Raw genomic sequence first — 12,665 nt, forward strand, 5'->3', positions numbered from 1 at the left:
CTGTGGAAAAATAAACAGATGCTTGTTTTTAAGATTATAATCTTTGTCGATAATCGAGATATAATAATAATCGGTTGAATATTTTCTGTTTTTTTAGAGGTCGATTTGGAGTTGCGTGGGGAGTGGAGTCTGTCTGCAACTTTCTGATTGCACATTTACACGATTTGCGTGTTCTTCCCTTCCCTTTTTTTACGATATAGAAAAGTAAAGAAGAGAAGACACACAAACGCGCTACACGTACCCACCACACATATATAGCTATAACTACACAATACATATAGCTGTAACTACCCAACACACGTGTCTCCGAAAATGCATATGCAAACTCACACACATGCATACACACCCAAGCACACGCAAACGCATACACCGCGCGCGCAAACATATGTACACAGTGATAATTGCATACATTCACACAATGCATGTACACACTCATAAACATGGTCACACTGTCACACTTTGTCGTATTGGGAAGCAACTAAATAATAAAGTTTAAATAATTATGCTTAAAATTTCATGAAAGGTGCTCGACTGAGCTCACATATCTAGTCCCCTCCTTGTAAGACATTAACAGAAAAAACTTATCCATCAATCACACTTGGAAAGAACGTTGATTTATATATATATATATATATATATATATATATATATATATATATATATATATATATATATATATATATATATATATAGTTTACATGTTTATAGTTACAATTCTATTAGGTTGGTGCAAAAATAAGGTTTTTATTTATAGTTGAACGTCAAAAAACGATATTATTTTTGCACCAACCTAATAATTAATTAAACCGCGAAATGGTTATATTGTTTTATTGTTTAATCTCTTCTCTTCTCTCTCTTCTATTCTATATAAATAAAATGAACTCATTTTTTTCCCGTGTGAGTTTGACCTTAATAGGATTAAAAATCACGACATTACATTCAGCACAGGATCTGATGTGTACTATAGGCCTACTACTCTTACAGTTCCTTGATATTCGTACATTTCTATATTTTTTCCGGTGAGAGTTCACTGCCTCAATCGGTTAGAATCAATGGAAGTTGTAAAATCTTTTTTCTCTATTCGATTCATTCGATTCATACTCCGCCCGCGACCATTTAACACTGCTGCGGATACGTCCACAAGGAAATATACGAGGAACACCGGCTTGAATTCTTAGTTGCTTAAAAAAAAATGGATTGGCATTTTTCTGTCGGGTGAAACACGACTTTACATTCCAGTTATTCTGTGGGTTACTTGTGCCATTTTATAAATTTCTTCTTCTTTTTTCCCCTTTTTTCCTCCCTTTATATTTTTTCTCTTTTTGTAGGGGGTGGGAGTGCGATTCAAAGGATTATCTAAACGAAGCGAACTAACATTGGATTCCAGTTTTTACAAGAAACGTAAACAGTCAGCCGCCAGCGTTCTTAAAATCTTGTACCGATTAGTCGCTTTAATATTTTATTTACTGTCTTTATACTTCTATTATGTTTGCACTGATTTCATACGTGATACCAGGGGGGGGGAGAGCTGACTTCCTAGTTTCGGATTAGTTACTTATTCATTATTTATTTCTATACATTGCATTTCTGAGAATTTCATTAGCATAATTACTACTACGCTATCGATATTGGAATCAGACGACATTCAAATTGGTTAACAGCGACAACAAAGAAAACAATACAAAAAAGAAACCAAAATAAACCAAAACAAACCAATATTAAAAAAATAAAAAACACGGTCAGTTTTCTGGTTTTATTTATTCATTTTTTTTTCTTTTTCATTGAAACAAAGAAAAATAAGTAAATAAAATCTAATAAACATATTTTCATTATACGGTAAGTTTTATTTTTTGGAATTTTGTTTTTCCATTAAAAAAATTAGATTTAAATAAACGTATTTGCATTTTTGAGGTTTTTTCTTTTTTTCCTTTGGTATTCTTTCACGTTCGTTTTGTTTTTATTCCTTTCAATTTTACGCGTTATATATTAGCTAAACCAGGGCGGGGGCATCTATAAATATAAAAGCTAAAATGTGTGTGTGTGTGTGTGTGTGTGTGTTCCTTCACTCTAAACTCGGCCTCTTCCTGCTACTACGACAATGACGTCATGTTTGACCTAGAAAACGTTGACGTTAGTTTCAACCACCTGAAAGTGTTTTTACAGGGTTAATTTTATCTGTTCTCAATTGTGTGTCTCTTTGGCGTAGAGGTAACGTGTCAGGAATTTTTTTCCGCCTTAGCCTCGATGCTTCGGGTTCGAGCCTGTCTTCCTACCTAAACCTTTTTTCCTCTTTTACACCTTTTTTCCTTTTCTTTATTTTTACATTTGTTCGCGGTTTGCTTTCTTTTGGTTTTTCCAATTTTTTATAATATCGTTTTTTTAATAATGATATTAAAACAGGGTCCCCCCTCCTACATACACACCTCCAAACACCCGGGCAACGCCGCGTACCCCCCCTCTAGTATAATAGTATTAATACATATATTATCCTTTAACACTATCTTGCATGTCTTAGCTACGCATTCGGCATTCTTGCAAATTCGGCAAGCGACATTTTGCGAGAATCACTTCGTTCTATGCACAATTATATTGTATAATTGTTTCATACTATAATATTAGCACCTGTATTCATTCTATATATCGATACCTAAAAATACATATTGCTGTTGGTATTGCGTTGATGTTCAGTGTAAATGGAGATGCTCTGATATTATTGTAGCTTATTTGTTAAAACTGTAAAAATATTTATCTCAGCTAGAAAGGGACACCTGGCGTAGCCCGGTCGTATTATACGCTTAAATATGATATTTCAGCTCTTGCAGATTTCGTATATATTATTATAGAGTCAATGTTGTATCGATTTTTGTATATTATAAAGTTGTGATTTCAAAAATAAAAAATATATCTATATGATATCAGCTTGAATAGAAACAAGCACCAAAACTTTTATTAGGAACTTGCCTGGGTGCCCGACGTTGCCCGACGTTGCCCGACGTTGCCCCTCCCTGTAGAAAAGTTCCTAGTTGAGGATGAGGAAATTAATGCTTTTAGCCAATTTTTCGATATTTGTCATCTGAAGTATCGAGCTTCAAAACGATACCAATTTCGTGAAAATCCGTCGCCTCTGTCGAAAGTTCTAGGCAGAGATACATACATACATAGATACATAGATACATACATACATACATACATTTAAAGTGAAAAGTGAGATTTATATTATAGATAATATTAATACATACGCATTCATATCCTTACAAGCAGTTCCGCCCGGCTTTGCTCGGGCCCTATGTACTGTTCACAAATTTATGTGCGTATGTATATATTAAAAAGTTAATATGTACGGTAATGCCTTTCTATAGAATAGACTTCCTTAACTGCCATAGAGAAAAGTTGGTAGAGACCACAGGGGTCATTTTTTAAAAAAAGCTTTGACCACAATTTTGACCCCTTAACATTTATTGTTTTTTTCTCAAATCAAATTATAAAGTTAGATTCATCTCCAAGTAATCTATATGCAAAATTTCAAGTGTTTAGACCAAAAATTGGCGGAGGAGTTTGGTAGAGTTCTTAAAGATCAAATCGTTGAAGTTGGACCCCTTAACAGACAAATTTCTGTCCGAAAACCGATTAAAAAGATTTTTTTTCCAAATCTCAATACCCCTTATGTCAAATCTCGAGTGTGTAGACCGAAAATTAACAGTTATTTGGTGGGGAAGCGTACACACACACACACACACACACACACACACACACACACACACACACACACACACACACATTTTCACTTTTATAGATATATATAGATAGATATATCTATGATTATCTTATTTGTCTTTTCCACACTTTCATTCGGCATTATTGCAACTTCTACAAGCCACATTTTGCGAAAATCACTTCGTTCTATGAAAAGTTATACTACATTATTGTTTAATACAGTAATATTAATACATATATTCATTCTATATACCAACTAACAGGGAGGCCCGACTTTGCCCGGGATTGAATGATGATCAACGAATGCGTCATACTTCCACATTTTTATTGTCATCGAAATCGGTGCACTTTACTTACGCTTCACTTAGTTTAAAGTATGGGGGACTTGCATCTACCACACTCTCTCGTCCAGAAAACCTTGGTCCTGATGGTAAGACAGGGTCAAGACGACCAAGCGTGATATTAGATGCAGGAGTTGTCTCCAACACATACGGCACTTAGCATTCTCAAAATGGTAACCCATCCGGTACTGGCCGGCCTCATTGTTGCTTAACTTTGGGAGTTATGTAGGTAACATATATATATATATATATATATATATATATATATATATATATATATATATATATATAAAATGGGCTAAGAAATTCCAACGAAAGAAAGATGTATATTTAAATAAGGGGATAGTCACCAACAATGTGTATTTTTTAACATTATTTTATTATTACGTGTCTTGGTTTTTCATTGAGAATTATGTTTAGATCATTGTAATAATCTTTATATATATATATATATATATATATATATATATATATATATATATATATATATATATATATAGATATCGCTTATGAAAAAAGAATTAAACCTTTATAAAGTTGATTTTTCACTTAATCTCAAAAAAAAAAAAAAGAAAAAACGTTAAAAATACATGGAAATTTACAGAACTAAATAAACTTATTCAGTCTTATAAGACTACCGTAGTTTGTTCCAAACCATCATTAAATTTTGGATTGTTAATTTCGAAAACTATAGTGTGAGATAAAAGATGAGATTATTCGAAATTCAAGCACTTATATTATATTATATTTGCATAATCTTATAGCAAATCATCCTATGTTTTATTTAGACAAAAAATTAATTGGTTAAAAAACCTTTTAAAATATTCAAATCCATCGAGACAAAAATGGCGGCGAATATTGTTTTTGTGGAAAATTTTTAATTTAAATGTAAAAACGTATACTAAAAATAGTAGAAAAAGTTTTATATTATTCTGCTTTTCATGTGATAAAATTCAAACTTTTATCTTTCTGGGGGAAAAAGTTGCCCAAGAATAATGGATTTTAATAGATTTTAATTCGTTTAAAGAAATCAACTTTATTTTTCTTCCACATTTTGGCATATATAACATATATATATATATATATATATATATATATATATATATATATATATATATATGTGTGTGTGTGTTGAGAAAGAAGTGAACCATAATCCAATGTTAAAAAAATAATACATAAGTCGATCAAAAAAATCATGAAGTGTAATACAACCTAAGAAAAAGTGAACGCTGTTCGGAATGTTATAAAATAAATAAGTCGATTAAGAAAAAAAAAAGAAAAAGAAGAAAAACACTTTCCGTACAGTCGGGCTTTTTCAAGGATACACGCCTGTATATTTATATATAAGACAATAACTGTTATCAGACAATAACTATTTCGACTACACAGTTTTAGCTTAGGAATGCTTTTAAAATTTAATTATTGAAAATGGTTAATTTTTTTGTTATACTTAGAACAGCTATAGGGAACACTTTAAATTTATTGCTGGTCGACTGTATTTATTAATCACTGTATAATAACTACATGTGCGGGCATGTGGGCATATCTGTGTGCGACATATCAGGTTTAGTTTACTATCTTTACAAACGTTTTTTATCTTTAAAGACGATGCGTAAAAAGAAGATATATTAACGCACCTTATCAAGAAATCATTTTAATTTAATCGACTCAATTGCAAATGGGTCAACAGATTGTGTTTTGTCTTTTTTATGTTGTTTTTATATCTTTAATATCTCGCTACAGAGTACCAATAAAAACAAAACAACTTAATTACCTCGCTGGTAAATCAAAACTGTGCATCTGAATTTAACCTCTCTAATATGGTCGCCATTAATTTTATACTTCGCTATGCTCCAATCTTCGAGATAGATTCTAGACAATCAGATAATCATTCTTATAAAATCAAGTTAATATTGCCGAATCCAAACTAAGACCCACTGGCAATTACGCCCTTGGAAGCAAATCTGAGTTGTCGGTTGTTTTCCAGAGTGCAGCGCCTAGCTTCAGATAATGTATTTTGACGACGGAAACATATTTGAAACAACCTTGATTCCAGTAAAGCAACTGGCCCTGACAGTATTCCAATTATAATGCTGAAAAAGCTTCAATCAGAACTAGCTCCCATATTACAAAGCTGTTTAAGCGTTGTCTTAAGGAGAATTGCTTCCTAACACGCTAGAAATGCTCTGTATTTAAGAATTCAGGTGATTGATCATCTCCCTCTCAGTACAGACCAATAAGTCTCTTGTACGCCATCAGTAAGTTACTGGAATTCGTGTTAAATAGAGAAGTAGTAAACCACCTCAGTAAAAATAACCTTCTTAGTGACATGTAATATGGTTTCCGTTCTGCTAGATTTAAAGCAGATGTGCTTACAGTTGTATATCATAGGATTTGCGAATATGTCGACGGAGGCGTCCTTTCCAGGCAATTGCTCTTGACATATCAAAGGCCTTTGATAAGGTATGGCATAAAGGTCTACTTCACAAGATCGCCAGCTATGCTATAGCTGGAAATGTCTTCTCAATTATTAAATCATTTTTCTAAGACTAGTGGTTGATAGGCAGAAATAAGAAGCTCATAGTATTAATACTGTAGTCCCTTAGGGGTCCATCCTGGGTTGAACTCTCTTCCTGATCTATATCAATGATCTGCCAAATCACATCCTTACATCATTCATAGACATTTATGCTGACGACACTACCATCTATGACAACACTTCAAATGGAATAAACGATCACGTTCTCTCTGATTCTCTCTCCTCTGATCTTGATCACGTGGTGCAATGGGAAAAGAGGTAGCTGGTTACTTTTAATGCATCTGAAACCAAGCTTCTATTTTTTTCATCATCAATGATCTGATCCCCGTCTGGCATCAATTGAAATGAATGGCTCTCGTCTTGGGGAGGCTCCATGTTTTGACAAGCTTCTGGCTCTGACCTTTACTCCTGATCTAAAATGGAACGCGTACATCAAATCCGTTGCCAAGGCTGCTGAAGAAATGGTTGGATTATTCTACTGCTTCAGTAGATATCTCCATGCAAATGAAATTATCTATTTGTATAAGAGATAAGTACGTCCAAGGATGGAGTACTGTTATCACATCTGGGCAGGAGCTGTTAGAAGTCGTTAATCCTGCCTTGACAGAGTTCAAAATAGACTTCGTAGCCAAGGGGGGTACCCCTTTTTCTTCCCTGCAACCTCTTTCCCACAGAAGAGACGTTGCGAGCCTATGTCTGCTTTATCGTTTTTTTTGATGGCAAGTGCTCTTCTGAGTTCCAATCTATGGTTCCCCCAGGCCTGACTTTCACAAAAACATTCGTCTAGCTGAAACCACTATCAATAATTTCCCCCACTGTTTATCTGTCTAAACCTAAACGTAGATTCCATGAACAATACTCTGTTCCGTTTTCCTGCTTTCCAACTGACTATAATATGGTTGTTTTCAAGTCCAATCCGAATAAGGTCTTGAGGAGCCGTCCCTTTAAGTAATCCACTTTTCCAAATTTCCACTACTTACGATGACTATAATTTCCCATTTACTACTGTACACGCATTAACACTTATCCTCGAGTGCCCTACAAGCTTTAATAAGTGGTGACTCCTTTATATAAAAAAAGATATTGGCTATATGTAAACCAAATTATATTTCTGTTTTCTCTTTTTGTTATAGTTATTGGTATTCTGTTGCTTATATTTAATCTATATATCCACTATTTTAGAGTTATATAGTAAATATACTTAATTCTTAAATACAGTTTCGTTGCAAGAAGTACCGCTAAGTCTACGTTCGATGGAACTAGGAATATATTTTATAATTGATAAAGAACTACGAGAAAGCAGATACTCCTCAACAACTGAGTTGAAAATAGTACGATGAGTCAGTATATGTAAATATTAAAACGACCCGTGTTAATTATGTTTGAGCAAGAAGCTCGGAATTTAACATTTTAAGCATCTCCAGAACTGACTAAACTGTAGAAGCGAAATAACAATAAACTGTAGAAATATAACAAACTTCCGTTTAGGCTAATCACATGCATTACAAATAAATAAAACAAAATGAATAAGAAACTACATTAAATGACTATCTAAAATAAGAATGGATGACAAAATTAATTGAAAAATGTGTTAGCTCGACACATTCACCACTGGGATGCGCCCTGCTTAAAATTCTTGTTGTTAGATAGAAGCTCAGTTATTGGTTAATGAAAATATTCACCTGTAGGAGATAAATAACAAATCTGATTGGTTAGTTAGCCAGACTAAATCTCACATGGATATCTATCTATCTATCTATCTATCTATCTATCTATCTATCTATCTATCTATCTATAAAACAGTGTGTGTGCGTGTCTGTCTGTGTGTCAATATTTAACCGATAAACTCTTAAACTACTCATCATATAACACTAAAATTCACAGGAAATAGTAATCATACACAAAGGACGATTTATAATGAGTAAAATCTTTGTTTGGATGGATGAATAACGCGTGCAGAAATATAGCAGCAAGTTAAAATGCAAACTATTCATTTCAACTTGCCGGCATATTTTCACTTCTTTCTGCGCATGCTCAAATTCTATTCATTTCTTCATGTTTTTTAATATTAAATATTTCTTACCTACATCGGTAGGAGACGTGGCTGGAGAGCTAAATGTTTTGGTTTCAATTATAGGAAATGGAACTCAAGTCATGTTTTTTTAACTTTTAAAATCACTACTATATATTAGGTACAATATAATATTCAATAGAGAATATGCACTGTAATAACAAATACGAAGTCTGCATGAATTAAAATATATTTAAGCGTATTTGATGACCGGGCAAAGTCGACCTCCTCCCCACTAGTATGTATATAAAACAAAATCTGAGTCCTTAGTATAGCAGTTCCCTTCTGGGGTAAAATGTGAATGCATCCGAGTAGCTTGATTGCCATAAAATATTTTCACTCTTTACTTGTAAACTCTACTCATATATTGAGCACTGCTGAAGTAAATACTGAACATTTAGATACAACATATATAATCTTATATTATACGCGTCTACATGAAATTATCTATCTCTCTCTCTCTCTCTCTCTCTCTCTCTCTCTATATATATATATATATATATATATATATATATATATATATATATATATATATATATATGCGTGTGTGTGTGTGTGTGTGGCTTCCTCCAGTCGTGACAGATTATGGATACTCACTGCAAGGGTGCCTGCACGTGAAATTTGTGTGGTAAGAGTTGCGCAGTCTCCAACTACGCCTCTTCTGAGTCAACATCGTGGCATATAAGTGGCAAGTTGAGGTACAGGACGACTGGAAACAATGCCGAGAGCACATACAGCACCTAGAATTCCCAAATAGTTACCCATCTGGTACTAGCCAGGCTCAACGTTCCTTAACTTCGGTGATCTGACGAGAACCGGTGTGTCAAGGTGATTATGCCGTGTGTGTGTATATATATATATATATATATATATATATATATATATATATATATATATATATATATATTCGGACACGTCTCGTTGGACATGATGGAGTTATTCTTTTTTCCGATCTTGCAGTATAGTTTTTCAAATTGCCGGGTGGTCCTTTTAATTTCGGTAGGCAGCTTATGCAGTATGATGGCCATAGCTCGTGTTTCGGCCATATTGTTCTCATTGTTCTCGAACGCTTTCTATCGGTGCATCCGATTATCTTCAGGAGCGATTGTTGTTGTTTTCGTTTTCTAGTTAAAAAAAAAATTATTAATTGGTTATAGAGGTGAGTGCATGGAGGTTAGGTCGAATTATTTTTTATTTAATTCTAATTTCGATTTTCTCATTGCATAGTTTATTTATTTAGTTTCTAGTTAATTATTAAATACTGTTAGTATATTTGTGCCGGTATTAAATGAGATCCGGTTCAAAAAGGGCTGCCTTTTTATAAGTATGGCTTCTAGTAATTTTAGTCGTCATGTGCAGTTGTAAAGGTATCTGATTTTAGTATTGTTAGTTAAGATATTTCTAATATCAGGCGACTGTAGTTTTTTATCGTGAGATGTTAGATGTTGTTTTATGGCACTATTCTCAGCTAAATGATAGGTTAATCGTCGGGTGAGTGTTGTTGTTGTATAGCCTATGTATGCGTTGTATGAATTTTAGAGTGGGTGCGGAGACATTCTTCAAAGGAGCAAATAAATTCATACACCACATTAGTTTGGTTTAGTGTGGTGTTAGTGTTGTTATGGTTTTTGATTATTAAGTTGGAAGTTTTAAATTTGGTATAATATATTATTAGTTTGATCTTTTTGTTTTGGTCAATTGTTCTGGTGTATCTTTTAATTAGGTTTGTTATTATTTTTTCATCTATTTTGTAGTTAGTATGCAATTGGTTTTTATAGTATACTTTGATGGTGTCGTTTTTATTAGGGTTAGGATTTATGTTTTTATTATGAAGTGAGTTTCAATAGAGTTTTATGTGTTTGTCGACAATTTTATAAGGAAAGTTGTTGTTTCTTAGGGTTTGTTTTATGTTTGTTAACTCTTTGTAAACTATTTGTCGAGTTGATGCTATATTGTATGCGCGGTGAATCAAATTTTTTTAAAAGGGCACTTTTATATTTTTCTGGACATTCGCTGTGGTAATTTAGGAGTATTGCGTTATTGTTGGTAGGTTTTTTTGTATGTTGAAATTGTGTATTTAGTGGGATCACATGAATCTACTAATGCGTCGAGAAATGGTATTTTGTTATTTATGTTTGGTTTGTAGGTGAATTTGAGGACAGAGTGTGTTTCTAGGTGTAGTTTGAGTTTTTCAATGTCTTGTATTGATTCAGCTGCAATGTCATCGACATATTTGGCATAGATAGTAGGTTTATTTTTTGGATCTAGGAATATTTTATTTTCGAGGTAGGTCATATAGTATTCTGCGAATGTTAGGCCTAGAGGTGATTCCATTGAGATGCCATCTATTTGAATGTATCTTTTCCCATTAGGGTCTGTGAAGGGAACTTGTGTGGTACATTTTAATAGTAATTTTTCGACGGTTTTGGGTTTTATAGCTGGAGGGGGTATTGTATTGTGGTTGTATACTTGATTAATGATTATTTTAATTGTGTCATTTATCGGGACATTAGTAAAGAGGCTTTCGGCGTCAAGGGATGCGGTTATGCATTTGTGGGGGGAATTTAATTTTAAAAGGTCTATGAAGTCGGTGGTAGATTTTATGCAGTATTTACTAGGTATATAGGGTTGGATAATGTTATTGATTGTTTTAGCGATATTATATACTGAGGTGGGGATTTGAGAGATTATGGGCCTTAGAGGGTAGCCTGTTTGTGAGTTTTAATTTTCCCGTATATGTAGCCGGGTTTATAGTCTCCTATTATCTTACTAAATTTTATTGTTCCAATTTTGACATTGTTTCCTGTTGTAATTAGGTTAGTTTGATTTTTTTTTAATTGTTCTGTAGGATTTTTTGTGAGTGGTTTAAATTTTATTTTGTCGCGGAGAATTTTCGTGTTGTAGTCGGTTTTATTTAAGATTGTGTACATATTTGATTTGTCGGCCATTTGTATAGTGATGTCAGATTTTTTGTAGAGTTCTTTGGCTGCTTTTTTTAGCTTTGGAGTTAATCTTAAATAAAACCAACCACAACACGAAAATAGACAACAATGTGATAACATTACACCATTGTAAGGCGCACTTGGCTCTTATACAGATAGCAGTGAGGCACTTACTAGAGCGGTAGAATGATCAAACCATTTCTCCAGCGATCTTGGAAACAGATTTGATGTATGTATTCCATTGCAGATCAGAACTGAAGGTGCACCGGGAATAAGCTCTCATAACTCCCACATCTAAAACCAAGCTTCTCTCTTTACATCATCAACATTTTAATCCACATTTGTCATCAATTGAAATGAATGGCTCTCGTCTTCAGGAGGCCTCAAGTTTTGACAAGCTTCTGGGCTTGACCATTACTCCTGATCTTAAATGGAACACGTATATCAAATCTGTTGCCAAGGCCGCTGGAAAAATGGTGGGATCTTTCTATCGATCCAGTAGATATCTCACTGCTGATGCTATTCTCTATCTATATAAGAGCCAGGTACGTCCAAGGATGGAATACTGTTGCCACATCTGGGCAGGAGCTGCTAGAAAGGACTTGTCCTGCCTTGATAGAGTTCAAAATAGACTTCGTAGCCTCGTAGGAGATGTCCTTTTCTCCTCCTTACAACCTCTATCTCACAGAAGGGATGTTGCGAGTTTGTCTCTGATGTATCGTTATTTTCATGGAAAGTGTTCAACTGAGCTTCAATCTATGGTCCCCCCTCGCCAAACTTTCACAAGAAACACTCGTCTAGCTGTAAACACTATCAATAATTTCCCCCACTCTTTATCTGTGCCTAAACCTAAACATAGATTCCATGAACAAAGCTTCTTTCTTAGAACTGCACGCCTGTGGAATTGTCTTCCGTTTTCCTGCTTTCCGGCTGACTACAATATGGTTGTGTTCAAGTCTAAGGTAAATAAGTTCTTGATGAGCCGTTCCATATAAGTTATTAAATTTACCAAATTTTCATTACTAATGATTACTATATTGACCAACTTCTACTGTACA

At 33.8% G+C, this 12,665-nt stretch overlaps 1 pseudogene; it reads right to left on the reverse strand.

Moving 5' to 3' along the window:
* Positions 1 to 9,393: 9,393 nt before the first annotated feature.
* LOC145286613 (5S ribosomal RNA) lies at positions 9,394 to 9,510 on the reverse strand (annotated as a pseudogene).
* Positions 9,511 to 12,665: the final 3,155 nt, after the last annotated feature.

This window comes from Euprymna scolopes, chromosome 10 (genome assembly GCF_053919585.1).
Source record: "Euprymna scolopes isolate OS-2025 chromosome 10, ASM5391958v1, whole genome shotgun sequence".
NCBI lineage: Eukaryota > Metazoa > Mollusca > Cephalopoda > Sepiida > Sepiolidae > Euprymna > Euprymna scolopes.